At 40.5% G+C, this 19680-nt stretch overlaps 1 long non-coding RNA gene across 1 annotated transcript in view; it reads left to right on the forward strand.

Annotated features, from left to right (window-relative positions):
• Positions 1-18527, forward strand: part of LOC123521416 — a 72596-nt gene extending 54069 nt beyond the window's left edge. Inside the window, exon 4 of the long non-coding RNA XR_006679860.1 lies at positions 18422-18527. This is a non-coding gene — a long non-coding RNA (uncharacterized LOC123521416). The remainder of the gene's footprint in view (positions 1-18421) is intronic.
• Positions 18528-19680: the final 1153 nt, after the last annotated feature.

Raw genomic sequence — 19680 nt, forward strand, 5'->3', positions numbered from 1 at the left:
GACATAATAGCTAACGACCACAGCAGACAGCCCCACTTGTCTGCAGACAGGCTTTTGCTCAACCCAGCCTTGCTTCTTCCTTTCCGACTTATGCATGCTTATCCATCTGTTGATCCCTGCCCAGCAATTGAAGTTTAACAAAAATCCATTGATTCTGATGCACACTAGAGTTTGAGCTCCATGGTTCTAAAGCACATTTTTGAAACTATGAAAAAATATTCAATCATCTATGTATGTCTGTACACACACACACACACACATAGATAGCTGAAATACATCCATACTGATTTGCTGATTTGTGTGGGTTTTTTTTTAAAGGAAATATACACTAAATTATTTGGGACTAATGGAAAATTATGCTTGCAACTTACTGTTATTTAAAAATTTTTTTTTGCAATATATTTACACCTTTTCTGTAAGCTTAATAAGAATTCAAAATTAAAAAATTTTAATATAGGTTTAAGTTATTTAATTAACATATGAGAAGAAAGTCTGACTCATATTCATTCCCATGGCTTTTATGTAAGTCAAATACAGCACTAAATACAAACAATATATATTCCATTACATGTATGGTTAAATCTTATGGAAAATGGTCTGTTCTCCCAGGAACCATCTGTGTTTATTTTCAGGTTGACCCAACCCTGAGGTTGCTAACATGCTTTACAACCATGTTGATGAATGACACAATCTCTGAATCACATCAAAGCCAATATAGTTTCTTTGGGGATTCCATATCAGTGGAAAAACATTTCTTCTCAAGAGCATCTGCCTGTCCATTTGTGGAAAGAATCGATACTCAAAACTTAAAAATGATTGTTTTCAAATAATTGGCTAGATGACATGCACAGTCCTTCTTTCTCAGCTGCATTACTAATTGCCTGAATACAATCCATGTTTGAATGTTTCCCTTGTAGATGCTTTGCAAGACTTTCCATTGCACACAGCTAAAATACAGCAAGAGCAAAATATAGCCTGAGACAAGTACGTATGTTGGATTAGGTTCAAGTATGCAGGGCTTTATCTCGAGGAGAAAATTCTTTTAGAGTTCGAGGGGAAGTGAATCAGTCCCATGGACCTTGGCTAACTGACCGATGTGCAAACATTGGTGGTTGGCAGTTGTTTTTCTACTTCGGGTTGCCTACTTGGAAGCTATTGTGCAACATCCAAATACCTAGCTCCATTCTCCTCGGCGTTTGGGTGGTTATGCATTTGTTCTGATCCTGTGAATCAAGAGTTTCCTTCCAAGTAACAAGTGTTCCTTCCCCACCCATAATCCTTCTGAAGTACTGAATCCGATCGGTTATGTCACACCCGAAGAAGACAACATTGGTTTTAACGGGGTTTATTGTGAGCACCCTGCTGCTAATGTCAGCACACAGGTTGGACAAGTTCCAACAAAATAACTTTCGGACTATTTGTACTCAAATTAAATGTTTATTTAAAATTTCCTTTTGGTTTTTGCTGCTGTAAATGTATTGTTCATTTTTTACATACCAGGCACTGTTGTTTAGTCTCAAGGGCATTACTTGTTACAAATTTCACAACTGTGACATATTAAAAACACCATTTAGGGAAGAAATTAGGGTTGAGAGGATGTGACCAGATGTTTCCGTGGTGTTTCGCCAAAATGTCACTTAAATGCCAACAGACTTTTAAATGGAAAAAAATCCCTAAATTCTCTCTACCCACTTGACTATCATCAAAATGTGTTATCACAGTTGAATTAGAAAACCTAGTCAATTTTTATCTTAGTCATTTTCTGAAGGATATTTAAAATCTTTGCACTGTAATGTTTTTCTTTTATAAATTCACTGTGGCACCAGAAATACTTTTGACTAACTCGCATCCTACCTTTGTGACCCAGGTATTCTGGATTAAAGTGGGGGATGCTAGCATCCATTTTCTATGACTGTGATGGAAATTAAATGAGATAATATATGTGAAGCACATAATAATGACATGTTAAATGGGATTATTATTACTGCAAATAAAAAGAACAGTGCTATTTACTGACCAATCTGATTGGGCTACAACTGAGAGGGGGGTGACTACGAAGTGCCCTGGCATTCCATTGGCTCCGAGGCCAGCTCTTCTGCAGGGTCCACCATAGCTTCCTTTGCTAAGAGTGTCATGTGGAAGCAGGAAAAGCAGCCCTTCAAGGGGCACCTCTAAAGACAGACATTGCTATGTTCAGAGGAATCAGGAGGTAATTAACTGAGACCTCTCTGAACTCATTTCTAAACTCAAGAGCATTCAGAGTGAAGCCTGCAGGTAGAGGCAACGGAACAGAGAGATTCTTTGAACTACAAGTGGAGAACTACGGGTTTGCTCTCTATCAGAGGGTTGAAGAGCTTCTTAGCAGTAGACTGGGGCCCTGGAGGTTTTAAGATTTGGTCCACATAAAAAGGTATACAAAACTATAAAAGTCAGGGAAGCAAATGCTGTACAACAGAAGTTTTTTGGAGAAAAGGGATAAGCTTGATCCAAAAATATTTTGGAGGGTGGAGACATTCCAGGCATACCATTCCATGACTGTGCCAATGGAATGTGGGCACAGCGCAGGAACAATGTCCAAGGCTCCACGAGGATCCAGAACCTGTTGAGTGAACAACACCAAATGAGTGAAGAATATCTCCTCTCTCTTCTTTGCTACCAAATCTTCTAATTTAGAGGTGAAATTGTGAATTCTGAGGAAATTGTAGATTCCCAAATTTGGAGCCAGGTTGGTCATAACAACATCCCACAAATGTACAGCTTTCTGCTGAGATTACCCTCGGCGCTCTTCGTCCCCACCCGCCACCCTTCACCGCAAACACACATTAAATTAAGAGAGACTGCACATATTCCAGTGATTACCTTTAACTCCACACCAGGAGTGACATAGCATGGTCTTCCTTTATCTTGAACCCTGGGGTGGTTGGGCAAGAGCTGCAGTAGTTAAAATTTACTCATTAAAAATATACAAACTGCTTTTCTATGTTACTATTAAAAAGAGTCCGTTGTAGATATTGAGGAACATATTCATTTATTTCCCCCCATCCATGGAACTTATCATAAAACTTAAACCCAAACCCACTGCCATATAATCACTCCCAACTCAGAGCAGCCCTCTCGAGGCGTTCCAAGACCGTAAATCTGTATGAGAGCTGACAGCCTCATCTGCCCCTGTGCAGTCGCAAGTGGTTTTGAACCATCAACTGTTTGGTTAGCAGCCCAATGCCTATCTCACTGTGTCACCAGGAGTCCTCTGAGCTTATCGTAACTGTTGATTTTTCCTCATCAGCATTTGTGATTCTTCAGAACATGAGAGGATTTGATTTTGGAAGTTCTTCAATCCCAAGAACTGCCAAAGCACAAACTAGAGCTTCTTAAAATGGAAGCAAACTGTTTTGTTGAAGGAATAGAAAACTAGAAACAATTTATGAATTGAGTCACAAAGTCCAGAGGTGTCTCAACTAAATGATCAAAGCAAGAGATAACACGTGGAGTTTTTATAAAAGAACTTCCATAAAAATTCAATGATTGAAGAAAAAAATCAATGATTGGTTGGCATGAAATAATGGTTCCAAAGTTGGGTGGGGTTACATTTGATTGGTAGAAGAGTACCAGGAACTTCAATGAAAATTCAGTCATTCACTGATATTTAGGTAATGGCTACAAAATTGGGTGACTCTGGCCTTGAAATAATCATGAGCCCCTCCTTCTATAGTGGCAGAAAGGGCATGTGTAACTCAAAAGTTTATTTTGATTAACTATCTGTCCTGGGAATTGTTTTGGATCTGGGCTTATGAAAGGATCTCTTTTTAAGCAAGCAAAATGCGTAGGCAAACAACATCACATCCTTCTCTAAAACGGGTTAACCTTCGTGATCATGAATCCTATTGGAAAGGCATTCCTTTGTCAGACTTAAGTCTCCTCTTTCTGGTACGTTGGTTTCAGATTTTCTGATTGCCAGCAAGGAGTGTCTTATCTTTGGCAAGGTCTTTCCTGCTGGATGGCAGTCTAGCACTACAGACATTTAGGAGCGCAGACACGGTCATTAGGTAGCTGGGCACCAGCAGATGTGAAATCGTGGGTTGGAAGAATTAGGAACTGAACCAAAATAAGAGAGTTCACCTGACATGACGAGGAGGCCCAGTGTATGGCAAGAGGTCAAAGTCATGCGAGTGAATTTTTTTTCTTCTAAGTGCATAATAAGAGTAGCTTATACAAATGTATTAGACATATTAGAACGTATCGAGTTAAAAGTACATATGTCACCTAGAGATTTGTTAATAATTCTGGAGGATGACACTACAGTAGAACTCTGGACCTCGACACTAATCTGTTCTAGAAGGAGCGTCCAGATGCGATACGGTCGAATTCCAAATCAATTTTTCACATAAGAAATACCTGAAAACGGATTAATCTGTTCTCGGCCAAGTTTTTACCCTAACATTACCTTGTTATATAAAACATTACACAGAAATGTCAAAGTAAATAAGGTCAGAGTTAAATAATATCACTTAAATAAGAAATACAACTTTAAAGAAGTTGCTAACATCTGTAGTATGGCCCATACCTTGAGACTGATGAGGATCTGGATCTGTGGACACGGATGTGGAGAGGAGGGAGGGAGAGAGAGGCATTGTTTGGAAGGGGAATCCCCTTGCATGAAATCAACGGGTAGCTGTCTTTCAGGAGTGTTTTCCCTTCTCTGCCTTTTTCACTAGGACCTGGCTGGCTTTCTCTCGAAAACAATCTGTCTAATGTCATCACCTGTTGGGGTTTTCTTGCTGGTTTCTGAAAGGGTTTACTAAATTATCATCAACCATATCCTTATCCTGATGATTCTTTTCAAAAAACTCTTTCTTAGAACCCCTGTTTTTTAAAACTAAAAACAGTACAAAAAGCCACAAAAACTAAGAAAATTATAGCAAAACGCTTGGAACACAGCTGCAAGGTTTAAACAACAAGTACTAAAATGTCAACTAACGCCAGGTGACGGAAGCACGACCTGCTTTTGTTGACAAAAATCATGTGCGTCGGGTCGGATTCTCAAAATTCTCACGACATTTCACGTCAAAATCTGATTCTGTTGAGCACTGATGTGGTCAAGTACCGGGGTTCACCCGTATTTAACAAATTAACCTATTTAGAAGAAATATTAAGGTTTGCAAGAAAGTCAAGTACAAAACTATAATTAAATAGAGATATAGCTAAAGGATCTGAATTAGTGCACTTAAGTTTGGGGATATGACAAAATGGTCATCATTGACTTAATAATCCCACTCCTTGAAAGTAAAAGACTTGATAGGTGTGTTAGGCCAGGTTCTCTCGAGAAACAAATCCAGGGACACTCATCTATGTACAAGAAAGAGCTTTATAGTAAGAAGTAACTTACATCAAGAAGGCACCTCAACCTGGTCCAACTCATTCCATCTGTCGATGCTATCTGGGGTCCTCTGCACCCAAAGGTGAAGAGGGGAGCAGGGAGATTGCAGGCTGGAGAGTGCAGAACCACACAGATACAAGTGGGCCGAACCAAAGCAGGGCACCCAGAGCTGTTGTGGTCTGATGGCCCCCTAGGGCCAAGCCTGGAAGCAGAGTCCCAGTGAGGAGGATGCCACCCCTCCCGGAGGCTGTCTACTGGATATAACCCCCAATACCACCATAGGAAACAATTATCAAATGAATACCAAGGCAAATCAAGTCAAATCAAACATGAAAAAGGACTTCAGATGAAAATGTCTTTACATTTAGGGATTAACCTTGAATTTTCTTAAAACCTCTGACTAATTAGTCTTCATGATTATCCTGTGTCCTTCAAGAAAATCTCTCAGGAAATTCCTCCTGTGGGACCCACACTAGAATTGCCGTAACCTTTGGAGGTGACCTGTTAGTTTCACTGGCCCAGCAGCTCACTCAGGAGGCACTGTTGTGACTGGGCTGTTAACAAAGGCCCCCGAATGGGACTGGGACAAGCATATGACTGAGAACTTGCCTGCAGCCGTCTTCATAAGACAGACACGTTTTGTTTGGAATACGTTCATGCATATATATGTCCTGGAACCTTAGGAGCAGCACATTTGTATTACAAAGATAGACAGACGGGTTGGTAGGTAGGTGGATGGATGGATGGATGATCTATCTTTGTGACAGAAAAAGAAGAATATAAAATTTAAATGACAAAGAATATGACTTATAACTCAAAATCAGTAAGTTACCTAAAGAGCTTGAAAATAAGCCCATGTTGAGTAGTATAAAACCTAATTACAATAGAAATAATGTTTATTTAAGTACCCTATATTTTTACTTAATCTTTATGATTTTGGTTGACATTTGTCTCATTTGATATCTATGTCTCAGCCTTACAGTTCTTTTGCTATAGCAAAAACATGTTCATAAAGTGTAGTTGTTCAAATTTCTGACAATTTTAGTAAAACAGCATCTTATTTACTTTTGTCTTTAAAGTGTGGTGTCTAGTTGGGAGGAGTCTTTCAGAAGCTTCTCTGGAACAGTGCCAATATTAGAGGTCTGCCATTAAGAAATAATGGTTAAATTTAATTCATTTCATATGCTTAAGCTGACCTATGTATCACAAGAGATCATACACTTTTAACCACAAGAGATCATAAATTTTTCCAACTAATTTTTGCTATTTTCTTGGTAATCAGTTTAGTCTTTTCCTCTGTTCCAATTTCTTCTGTTTTAGTTAATTTTCGATGTTATAAATATTTTTCTAAAGTTAATTTACAAAAATTAAAGTCATACCTTAAGCAGGATCTTTTACTGGGTTTCTCTTGTGTTATATTGTGTGTTCTTAGTGCTGGGGACTCAGACTGCTATATGGGAACCTGCACTGTAGAATGCCTGTGAGTCTCCTATTTATTATAATTTTAGAATTAATAAAAATTACTTATTTATATAGAACAAAATTTCATGTAAAAATCTAGCTTTGGTTATTTAGAAAGGAATTGCTTTAAAGATTTTGTATTCAAAGTTGATGACAAAACTATCATCCAAAAAAGTTTATTCTTGACAATTTAATTTATATTACAACATAAACGAAAAAAACCCTCAAAACTCACTGCCAATGAGTTGATGCTGACTCATAATGACCCTGTAAGACAAAGTAGAACTGTCCTTGAGTTTCTGAGACTGTAACTGTTTAAGGGAGTAGAAAGCCCCCTCTTTCTCCCACAAAGTGATATTACAGCATATTTATCATTAAATCAATCTACACGCTCATTGAGGAGATTCTATATTCTAATATAATATGCAAGGATATCATTTTTAGGACAAAGGTGCTCTTGATCCAAGTCATGCCATTTTCAATCACAAGACTTTTCACCTGCTGGCTTGTGATTTTTCTGCATTTGGCATCATTGCAAGTGGCTGCATGAGTCTGAAGAAGAATTTATGGCCTAGTGTTGGACTTAATGGGCTAATATCGTACTTGTGCATTTGATCTGGACTGGGCTGGGATATTTTCATAATATACAATTACTCTTTTCTTTGCTATTGAGCTCTCTCTTATACATATATGAGTGTCTCTGGAGTTGTTTATCTGGTCAACCCGGACTAACAGGGTATGTTTCGCTTTGTTGTGCATGGGGTCACTATGAGTTGGAACTGCCTCAATGGAACCTAAAAACAAATACAACAACAATAGTACCACACAGAGGTAGGGAATTTGTTATGTTTTCATAATGTCCTTCTAGAAGAAATTGAGAATAATTGTCTCTTTAAGACCTTGTTATGCTAATTAAGCATAAAACAGTCCATTCTTTCTTCACTGTACTTTTCTTTTTCTTTATTTTTAAAATAGTCATTTTATTGGGGGCTCGTACAACTCTTATCACAATCCACCCATCCATCCATTGCGTCAAGCACATTTGTACATTTGTTGCCATCATCATTTTCAAAACATTTGCTTTCTACTTGAGCCCTTGGTATCAGCTTCTCATTTTTTCTCCTCCTTCCACCACCCTCCCTCCCTCACGAACTCTTGATAATTTATAAATTATTATTGTTTTTTCATGTCTTACACTGACCAATGACTCCCTTTACCTACTTTTTTGTTGTCCATCCCCCTGGGAGGGGGTTATAAGTAGATCATTGTGATTGGTTCCCCCTTTCTCCCCCCACCTTCCCCATCCCCTTCTGGTATGGCTACTCTCAATATTGGTCCTGAGGGGTTATTTCCTGTGTTTCCAGTTCTTATCTGTACCTGTGTACATGCTCTGGTCTAGCCAGATTTTTAAGGTAGAATTGGGGTCATGATAGTGGGGGAGAGGAAACATTAAAGAAGTAGAAGAAAGTTGTATGTTTCATTGGTGCTATACTGCACCCTGACTAGCTCATCTCCTCCCTGTGACCCTTCTGTAAGGGGATGTCCAATGTCTACAGATGGGCTTTGGGTCTCCACTCCATACTCCCCCTCACTCACAATGATATGATTTTTTGTTCTGGGTCTTTGATACCTGATACCTGATCCTATTGATACTTCATGATCACACAGGCTGGTGTGCTTCATTGCTTCTCAGTTAGATGACCTCTTGTTATCACTGTACTTTTCAAATAAACTAATTTATATCAAATATTTTCCAATGAGTTACTAAAAGCCTGATTCAGAAGATTCAAAAGACTTAAAAGACTTCTTCATGAGAAAATTAAAATTCAGTGTCTGTTAGTGATGGGTTCCTGAGATGGGATTTAAAAAAATGAGACAGAAAAACATAATGACTGGTCTGTGAGGTCACTCCCCAAACCAGACTTACATAATACCACACAACATAACATATAGGAAAACACGTTTCTTCAGATGTATATAGTAATTTATGATAGATAAGATCTTTTCAATGTAACAACAGTAACAAAATGCAAGTGTCCTATAAATAAGTCTACTAACTTGTCAGAGTCTTAGTAGGAAGGAGATTAAATTCTGAGCATTAGCGGCAAGAAAAGGAAGCCTAAATGGAGACTCGTGTTTTTGAAATCAAGAAGAAAGTAATGGAAACTAATTCTTTTCACAGTAATTACTGAACTTCTTAATTATTTTTATATAGCTTAAAAGATAAGACCACGCCAGTGTTCCAGGAGAATGGGAAATCCAGACATATTTATCAAAAATATTCACAATTACATTGAAATGATAGCTTCTATCCTCTGGGATTCCTGAAAAACAACCAGGTGAAAATTGATTTCATTTCTTCGAAACTTAATTCCTTCTGCTGGTTAGAGAATATCTCTATTTTAAGCACACTAATTTCTCTATTTGGAAAGAACTTCCAGCATCCATAGCAAGACAGATTTCCAAGGGTGTAGCTAGGAATCAGGCTTTGACATGATAGCATCTTATTTTGTTAATTTGGATGCAGTAGTGCAGTGGCTATGCATTGGGCTGTGATCACAAGGCTGTCACTTTGAAATCACCAGCACTTCCACATCCTTGGGAGACAGATGGGGCTTTCTACTCCTGTCAACAGCCAGTCTCAGAAACCCACAGGGGCAGCTCTGAGTCAGAATCGCCTCGGTGGCAGGGAGTTTGGTTTGGTTTTTTACCTGCAGGGAAGCAATTTTCCTTTGCTGATGTCTCTCAGAAGTATCTTATTTCAGGATCCTTCATGTTTTAGTTTAGTGTGCAGAAAGTACAATTTATATTTGTGGCAGTTACATAATCTGGTGTCATTTTGAGGCTCAAGAGGATTAAGAGTGAAGGAGTGGAGTCTATTCTGTCAATTGGGTCTTAGCCAATGAGGCTTCTGAGTGGGCATTGCTTTCCCCTAAGGATTCTGGGGATTCTGGGATATTCCTCCGCGGAGGCAGGAGACACTTCTCTCTGTCTCTTCACACCCTTGGAGATGGGACACCTGGTGCTATGCCCTGGGAGCTGGAGAAGCCACATGGACCTACCCTGATGCAGTCCTGGAAACTGAAGGGGCCACATAGAGACCCCTGCCAGCGCTGAGATGCTTCTACCACCACTGACTTTGCACCCACTGGTCCGTGATCTTCCTGCATTCAGCATCATGTATGTGTTTCGTGAGTCTGAAGAGAACTTCATAGATTAGTATCAGACATATGGGCTAATATCAGACTTATGGACTTGATCTGGACTGGACTGGGATGTTTCCTCAATATTTAACTGCTTTTATATATAAACCTCTTTCTTATACACATATGCATGTTTATGGATTGTTTCTCTAGTCTACCCAGACAAACATAATATTGTTTTTTTAAAAAACTGCCCCCCCCCTGCATATATGGCATTAATTATTCACTGAGAAGGTCTACATTTATTCAGAGTTTAAGACTCTCAGACCAGTAAAATCATGATGAGGAGCACTGAAGGCTTCGGATAACTTATTGCTTAAACTATAGGTACTTGAGAACAGCAGAAACACTGTCTTGTGGTCTTGCCATGGGACATTTTGACTGGTTTCTATGCTTGGTGGCCGTCTTGACATCTTTAAATGGCTGATCTACACATTGATCTCTTAGGACTATGGAGCCTGGGATTTCTCAAACTCCAAAACTTCTACGATGGTGTTGTACAAACCTGGAATCTCTTCTACTGCCATTAGCAAAGGTTAACTCTTGCAAGATAAAATGATACCAGATCCTTCAGTAAATCCCGTACAGGGCTGCACAAGAAGGGGGAGCTTGAATTCAGAGGGCCACTTACCCAAGTGACCCTTGAGGAAGAGATGACCTCGTGTCAGCACTGGTCCTTGGGGCCTGGATTTTGGGGGTGGTTTGCCAAGGAGCAAACTAGAATCTCTGTTGACATTAAGCTGTTTTATTGAAGGAACAGGAAAAGCAAAGCACAGTCCTTGAGTTAGGAATCGCAAGGTCCAAAGGATTCTGAAGTGAGTGATTCAAGGGGAAAACAGTAGAAGGAATTTTTATAATAAAACAAATACTTTCAATAAACATTCAGTGACTGATGGACATTTAGGTAACGCTTACAAACCTGGGTGATTGTGTCCTCGATCGTTGTGTGGCTACAGGAAATACACTCAAACATTTATCTTGAGTAGGCATTTGTTCTGAGAATTGTTTTGATCCTGGTTTTCTGAACAGGGTGTATATTTAGATAAGCAAAATTCTTTAGCAAACAAAATCACATTCTTCTCTCAAATTTCTTGTATTTTTAAGTAAATAATTTTATTGGGGGGCTCTTACAGCTCTTAGAACAATCCATATGTCAATTGCATCAAGCACATTTGTACATATGTTGCCATCATCATTTTCAAAACATTTTCTTTCTACTTGAGTCCTTGGTATCAACCCCTCTTTTCCCCCCACCCCCTCACCCTCGTGGCCCATTAATAAATTCTAAATTATTATAATTTTCATACACCATCCTCTTTCTCCCTTTACCCACGTTTCTGTAATTTGTTGCCCTGGGGGTGGGGGAGCGGTTCTATGTTAATCATTGTGCTCCATTCCCCCTTTCTCCACTTTCTCCCTACCCTCATGGTATCACTCCACCCACTCTTGTTCCTGAGGGGTCTACAATGTTGTGCTTTTTGAAGATCTGTCTACGTGGAATCCAATACACTATTCACTCAACTGCCATCGAGTCAATTCCGACTCATGCTGACATTGAACGACATTGACACTGCTCCTGTGGGTTTCCAAGACGGTCATGCTCTCTTTTTTCATTAAATACTTTTATTGGGGGCTCTTACATCTCTTATCACAATCCATCCATTCATCCATTGTGTCAAGTACATTTGCACACATGCCGCCATCACCATTTTCAAAGCATTCTCTTCTCACTTGAGCCCCTGATATCAGCTCCCCATTTCTTCCCCCTCCCTCCCGACCCACCCTCCCTCACGAACCCTTGATAAGTTATAGATTGTTATTTTCATATCTTACATCCTCCTCCGTCACCCCTCGCCCACTTTTCCATTGTTTGTCCCTCTGGGAGGGGGTTCTAGATGGATCCTTATGAAATAGTTTTCTCAGGATACAGTAGCGAGTCACAGAAATGACAGACTGCATTTCCTGATGTAGAACTTACTGCTGATTCAGACCTTTTCACCTCTTAATATGGAAGTTACTTCTGATTCAAGCTCTTTCACCTCTGATCTTGACATAGCTGCTACCTCATGCAAGGACCTTCAAGTTCATTCTGAGGCACTCTTACTTCAGACCAGAGTTTGTGGTTATTATTTTATATTGAGAGTAAACCCATCTTTACTTTGCCTTGAGGACAAGAGACCCTTGAATTCTCAGATAGGACTGATAGTTTTAATAGAAATAAAAGTTATAATTAAAATTAAAAAATAATAAAAGTTTTTCATAGTTCACTCAGATATCTGTAAAGAATGCTCTGTAGGCAGTTTTATTAAAGAGACACTCCTATTTTCCTTGGCTTGATTATCTAACCAAAGAAGAGCAATTCAGTGTATGGCAGAGAACCATTCAGTAGGTTGCCTGGAGATGAGACGATCGAGTGTTTCTCAACGGTGTGGCATAGTTACCCTCAGTTAGAATCACCTCGCGGGGGGAGGGGGGCTGGTTACAACTTCAGCTTCTTGGGCCCCACTCCATCTCTAGTGAGTCAGGAGCTCTGGGGGAGGGGACTGGGATGCTGTATATTTCATGAGCTCCGCAAGTGGCTTTTAAGTGTCTCAGAATATAGAGACATCTTCAAAGTGGGAATTATTTATTCTAGTTATAAAAGCGAATCGTGCCGTCTATCCTGGTGCTCCTCTGGCCTCGAAGATAGGACATTGCCTTAGAAAAATGTCCCTGTTGAACCAAAAAAGCAAATCCATTTTTTTTTGGTCAGCGTTTTCATTGATTTTGTTGCCTTTCCCAGTCTTCCTCATGTGGAACAGCATTTGGAGTTGAACCGCTCCTAGAACATTGTCACTGCTGTGCCTTCAGGTAGAACTAACCTTTCTCCATCGCTGCTCAGGGATCTTTGCTTTCCAGCAAGAAAAGGTCTGCAGACTAGCAGCGGGGTCACCAGAGGTGTCCGAATCTCTGAACATACTTTCTAGAGCTGTCGGTTGTTCTTGACCTTGCCTGCACATTAGACTCTCCTGGGGCGGTTTACAACTCCAAATAGACAAGTCACATCCCAGACCAATGCCATCAGAACCTCAATAATTTGTAAATCTCAAGTGATGCCGTTTGTGCAGCCAGTGCAAGTGCTAGTGTTTCCGGACACCTGTATGTAATAGCCGAAGTCTTTAGAGTATCTGAGGAGTGATGGGTCTGGTGGGGGAGGGTGGGGGAGTTACATCATCTCATGTCAACTTGATAATAAAAGTATAGGGGTGGAGTCTAGCCTGTCAATCAAGTCACAGCCTGATGGGGCCTCCTTATGGGCGTAGCCTTCTCATAAGAAGGGTCCTGGGAACCTCCTCACACGCTCTCTGCCTCCACCTCCCTGTTGATGAGTCCCTCTGAAACTGTGCAAACCCTGCGATGCTGCCCCCGCCATTAGATCCACACGATTTCAGCCACTGGCCTGTGATCTTGAATTTTGCTTCATTATACGTCGCTGCATGCGTCTGAAGAGGGACTTATGGACTAGTATCAGACTTATCCATCTTGAGTTGGACTGGGCTGGGACGTTTTCGTGATATACATTTAGTTCTTGATCTAAATCTTTCTTAAACATATGTGAGTGCCACTGGATTTGTTTCTCTCGTCAACTTGGCCTAACACAGGTGGTAGGTGGGAGATCATCAATCTTTTTGTAGTCAGAATTTTTCTGACTGCAATGCATTCTAATAGGAGAAGAAAGTTTAGAAGACATTGTTTACAGAACTGTGCTTCAGGGAGACCATTTGAAAGTGGATTTAGAATATTCACCCACAATTATAGAAGGAGCAGCATGGAGTGCCATAACATGAATGTTCTAGGCATTTACAGTGCACATGCATACATGTACCCACAGTGTGTAATACCTGTGCTCTGCGATCAACCTCACTACACCAACCCTTTACGGTTTGGAGGGAATCTTTGAAATTTAGCAGTCTTCACCTCTCTGCTCTCTTCCCGAGAGCCAGTAACCGATCTCCAGTGAGCTGACACAGGGAAAGTTGTTTTAAACCATTGACTGCATAATAAATTAGCACAAGACGGCTCTCAGCTGAATTTATCTTTGGGAGTCAGTTTCCCAGGGCATCTGAGCAATACCACAAGGAAAATGATTTCCATTAAACACCACAAAAATGTCTTTCCTGTGACACTTCTCTGAAAGGTTGACATGTACAAGATTCTCAGTCAGAAAACAGGAAAGAAATGTTTGAAAGTTAAATTAAAAAGTAAAGCACAGTTAAGAGTTTATTGAGCTTAAACCCTATTCATACCCCCTAAACATATAAATCTGTTCTGTGTTCTGTGTCTCCCACTCAGATGGGTAATAAATTTGGGATGCTAAATTCTTATGTCTCTAAAAACGTTTACCTAAAGTGAAGTGCACCATCTGGGTCCATTGGGGAGCATGAAGTGGCTTTTCAGGTTAATTGTGTGGTAAGGTTAGATTTCCTAACCCTGAAAACGACACCAGTGTTGTGTCTCTTGGCCCCTGTCCACCACAGGTAAAGAGGCCTATCCCACAGACTCTCCCACAGATCTGCTCTTTCATGCAGAATGTCACCATCAAAGCCCTGACATTGAGAACATGGAATGTTTCCCATCTGCTGCCTGAGCTGAAAATCCTGGTTACCCTGACTGAGAATATATTGAGGAGTTTCCCCCAGTGCTATCATAGAAGGTGCCATCAGAACATACCAATGAGTCTCTGATAGGCACTGAATTGTGAATATATCTGATTGTTAGACAAGAGCAAAGCCTGAGGTAGCCCATGTACATCCTTAGAGATTGCCCAAGTAGGAAACATAATAAGGCTGCCACCCCGCCGATCACATATTCAAGAGCACGCTCAGCATATCTGAAACTGAAAGAGCTCAAGAAACTATTTAAATCTCAATCTGCAATAGTGAGAGGTTCTATGGGCAAAATATTGAAAGGTGCAGAAAGCGTGTGGTGAAGAAAGCGGATGGTGCCCAGATAGAGCATCTGGGGTCTTAAAGGCTTGAAGGTAAATAAGCGGCCATCTAGAAGAAGCAACAAGCCCACATGGAAGATGCACACCAGCCTGTGTGACCATGAGGTATTGACAGGATTGAGTAACAGGCATCAGAAGAAGCCAAACAAACAAAACCACATTGTTGAGAACAAGGCAGGTCAGAGCAGAGACCCAAAACCCATCTGTAGACAATGGGACATCCCCTCACAGAGGGTCACAAGGAAGGGATGAATTCAACCAGGGCATGCACTATAGTAACTGATGAAACACACAATATTCCTCTGGTTCCTTGAGGCTTCCTCACCCCCCACTACCATGACCCCCGTCCTGCCTTTCACTGCTAGACTGGAGCATGTACTCAGGTACAGATAAGAGCTAAGAGCTCACGACACATGGAATCCAGGAGCAGGAATGGGAGTAGGGGAGTAGCTATACCAGGAGGGTAGGGGGAAGGTGGGGAGAGAAGGGGAGAAAGGAGGATCGACATATAACACCCCCCTCCCCAGGTGAATGAACAACAGAAACTGTGAGGGAAGGAGGGAGACAATGGTCGGTGTGAGATATGAAAATAAAGAATAATTTATAATTTAGCAGGGGGGAGGGGGGAAGAGATGGAAAAAAGAGTTGCTGATACCAAGGGCTGAAATAGAAAGTAAATGTTTAGAAAAATAATGATGGCAACATATGTACAAATATGCTTGATGCAATTGAAGTATGGGTTGTTAAAAGAGCCCCCAGTAAAATGATCTTTTAATAATAATAAGATGGAAATAATACAGAGTCACTGTACCCCCCAAAAACTAGTCAACATTCAACCATTTCAAGAGGTAGCATATTAGTAAAACCAATGTTACTGAGGGAAGAGTTCAAGCTGCATAGAAAGCATTAGCCAAAAGCAAGTCTCCAGGAATTGGTGGAGTGCTGATGGAAATATTTCAACAAGCTGATGCAGCACTGAAAGGACTTACTATGCCAAGAAATGTGGGAGATAGTTACTTGGCCAACTGACTGGAAGAGATCCATATTTGTGCCCATTCCAAAGAAAGGTGACCCAGCAGAGTGCTCAAATTATAGAACAATGTCCTTGAGATCAAACACAAGTAAAATTTACTGAAGATCATCCAACAACGGTTGCAGTTGGACACTGACAGGGAGCTACCAGTCACTCAGGGTGGATTCCGAAAAGGATGTGGAACAAGGGATATTGCTGCTGATGTCAGATGGATCTTGGCTGAAAGAGAATACCAGGAAGATGTTGACTTCTGTTTTATGGACTATGCCGAGGCATGGAACGCTGTGGATCATAACAAACTCTGGATGACGTGGAGAAGAAGGGTCATCCTTGAGCAAACATTGTGCTCATGCAGAACTGGTACATGGATCAAGAGGCAGTTGTGTGAATAGAACATGGGGACATTTCATAGTTGAAAATCCTGAAAGGTATTGCATCAAGTCTGTACCTCTCACCACATTTATTCAATCCGGATGCACAGCAGATAATCTGCGAAGCTGACTTGTGTAAAGAAGACCGTGGCCTGAGGGGTGAAGGGAGGCTTGTTAACAACTTGGGATAGGTAGATGACACAACTTGCTGACCGTGAGGAGGACTGGGCGCACTCGCTGATAAAGATTGAGGATTGTAGCCTTCAGTGTGGATTGCAACTCAATTTCAAGAAAACCAAAATTCTCACAATTGGACAAATAGGTAACATCATAATAAACGGAGAACATGTTGAAGTCGAGGATTTCATCTTGCTCAGATTCACAATCCATGTTAATGGAAGCAGCTTTCAAAATATATAAAGATGTACTGCATTCAGTGAATCTGCTGCACACGACCTCTTTAAAGTGCCGAAGACGAAGGGTTTTTCTTGGGGATCTATGCTGCGTCTGACTCATGCCGTTATTTTCAACTTCCTCAATCAGCATATGAAAGTTGGACATTGAATAATGAAGACTGAAGAATAGTTGATACATTTGAATGATGGCGCTAGTGAGGAATATTGAAAGTACCATGTGCTGCTAAAGACCAAATAAATCTGTCATGGAAGAAGTACAGCCAGAATGTTCCTAAGAGGCAAAGGTGGAGAGCCTTGTCTCAAGGACTTTACTCGTGTTCGAAGAAGAGACCCACTCCTGTAGAAGCTTACTGTGCTTTGTAAAGTAGAGGGGCAGCTGAAAAGAGGGAGGCCCTGGACAAGAGGGAGGGACACGGTGGCTGCGGGAATAAACAGTGGTGAGGATGGCGCAGGACCGGGCGGTGTTTGGTTCGGTTACGCATAGGGTCATTGTTGGTCAAAATGGACCTATAACACCAAACAACAATAACAAGAACAAATCAATCACAATAAAAACTCCCCCTTTCCCCTTTCCAACACTCCATTCTATATTCCAAAAGAGGCTCATACCATGGAAAAAGAAGTCTTGAAGGAATGTGGTAATCACTCATCCAGGGTGATCGTGGTAAATGATAGTCATTTTTGTTATTAATATGTATAGCACCATAATCTTGAAATAAAATATTAAAAGCTCTAGACCTTGTATACATTTGAGTCCAAACATTTTTATCCATAGCATAAATTTTTCCAAGCACTGACTCCAAACCTGCGAGTTATCTTTTCATTTATTTCCCTTACCCCATAAAAAGTCTGTTTATGATGCCTTTTCTTCCACTCTCCTCAGACGGCTTTGCTTTCAGATGTTTTTACCTTATGTTAGTCTGACGTAAGTCGTCTTCCTCATCGCCAGACCCTCAGTCTTTCAAAACTAAACATTCTGTTTACTTCCGCCAGAGCAATCTTCATGGATTATTATTTCTCTAAAGTTTTCCAATGGCTTTACCATTACTTACTTAATAAAAAGTTGGCATTTCACCCTGGAATGTAAGGCCTTTTATTGATTGATCCCAAGTAATGCTTCTTGTCTTAGATGACAATTTCACATTCCAGCAAAAGCTGCCCTCCATTAATTAAATTCATCTTGCATATGCTCACCTTTGACTGTCACGGGTCCCTCCTTACAGAACGCTACTTTCCTTCATCTTTCCTTAATGAAATCTTCGTTGTCTTCGAAGATCCGGCTCAGAAGCCACTTCTTTCTTGCATAAGTCCATTTCCAATTATTTCAGTTAGAAGCTTACTATACCTCTTTTGATTATTTCATTAGGGCTTTCAAAACCCATTACATGTATTGCCATATTCTATGGTTATTTAGATAACTATTATATCTCTCACACGCAATTGCAATTTCTGCAAGGCATGCAATACACCATGTCCTTTGATTTGTCGTAATTCCTTGTATAGAAGATGATGAAGGAGAAAATGTAAGAAAGAATTTAAATGCCACTTCCTTCTCTTTTGTTTTGAAAAATAGTGATGTGGAGAATGGAACTTGAAGAACTCTCTGGAACATCTGATTTGAGGGCGGCCTTTGGGTCCCGGAGTGTGAATTGTGGACGGTAGACCTTGGCAAGTCTGGAGTTCGGGTCAATCTCCAAGGACTACCTATGTCGTCAGAGGTCTGTCTGAATAAATGCATCCTCTCAGGTCTTGGGAATTTTTGAGATGATAGGGCACATAGGTACAGGACTCCATCCCCCTTGTCATAAAACATATTTAAAAAAATTAACTCACAATAGCGTGGCCTAATAAAAACTGAGGCTCGAAGTTGAACGTATCTGGTGCAGGAGCCTTGGCGCTGTCTACAAAGGATCCCCCCACCACCACCACCCCACCACCCGTGGCAGGCTCCCTCTGCAAAATACCTGGGTAGATGGTGCATCTACAGGCAGTAAGCAAAGGACATGTTAATTGCCATAGTGCCATATCTGTAGTGCCATTTAAAAAAATGAAGAAATTGTTCTCCGCTTAACCAGTGAAGGTGATTTAACTGAATAGTTTAGGCCTCCATTTTTTTCTGTTTCTTTAATTGCATATATTTCTATCGGAATCAGTAACTACCTGTATTATTTCTTAATTACAGTTCATGTTTTCAGCCTCAGTTTTTGTTATTGATAACATAGGAATAAGAGTCATCATAGCTAATTGATAAGACTATAATTAGGATTAAATAACAAAAGTGAAAAATATGCACTCAATCCTCATTTACTGACATGATTAGGTTTCAAAGACTGGGTTGTTATGCAACCATTAGTGTGCAAAATTGGAAGATGTTGGTTTCATTATATTATTGCCAAATCACATTATTTCCTGACTACCAAACCATTTGAAATCATGACCCAGGAAAATTGAGACACAGTGTTTCTCTCACCACACGATTCCATTCTGCCAGTGCTGCATGTGCAAAACAGTGGGATAGTAGATTTTAAAATATTGTCACTAAAGGAAATGTCGGGTACAGATCTTTTCATTAAGTGAGGAACAGATGCATTTTAAAAAGTTCCTTATACCTCCTAAAGTAGTGAATGCATGTTTGCATGTTGTTGGTATGTGTGTGAGTTGATTCCGCTCTCACTTGTATTTGGTCCGTGGGTTCATGCTGCTTTTTAGACCAGTTGAAGTTGTGTGGCTGTTAGGTGTCATCAAGGTGGTTCTGACTCGTAGCGACCCTGTATACAACACAACTAAACACCGCCCGGTCCTGCGCAGTCCTCATCGTGTTCCGTGTGTGAG

Source organism: Echinops telfairi, unplaced genomic scaffold (assembly GCF_000313985.2).
Source record: "Echinops telfairi isolate 266 unplaced genomic scaffold, ASM31398v2 ScPeMD7_18;HRSCAF=68, whole genome shotgun sequence".
NCBI lineage: Eukaryota > Metazoa > Chordata > Mammalia > Afrosoricida > Tenrecidae > Echinops > Echinops telfairi.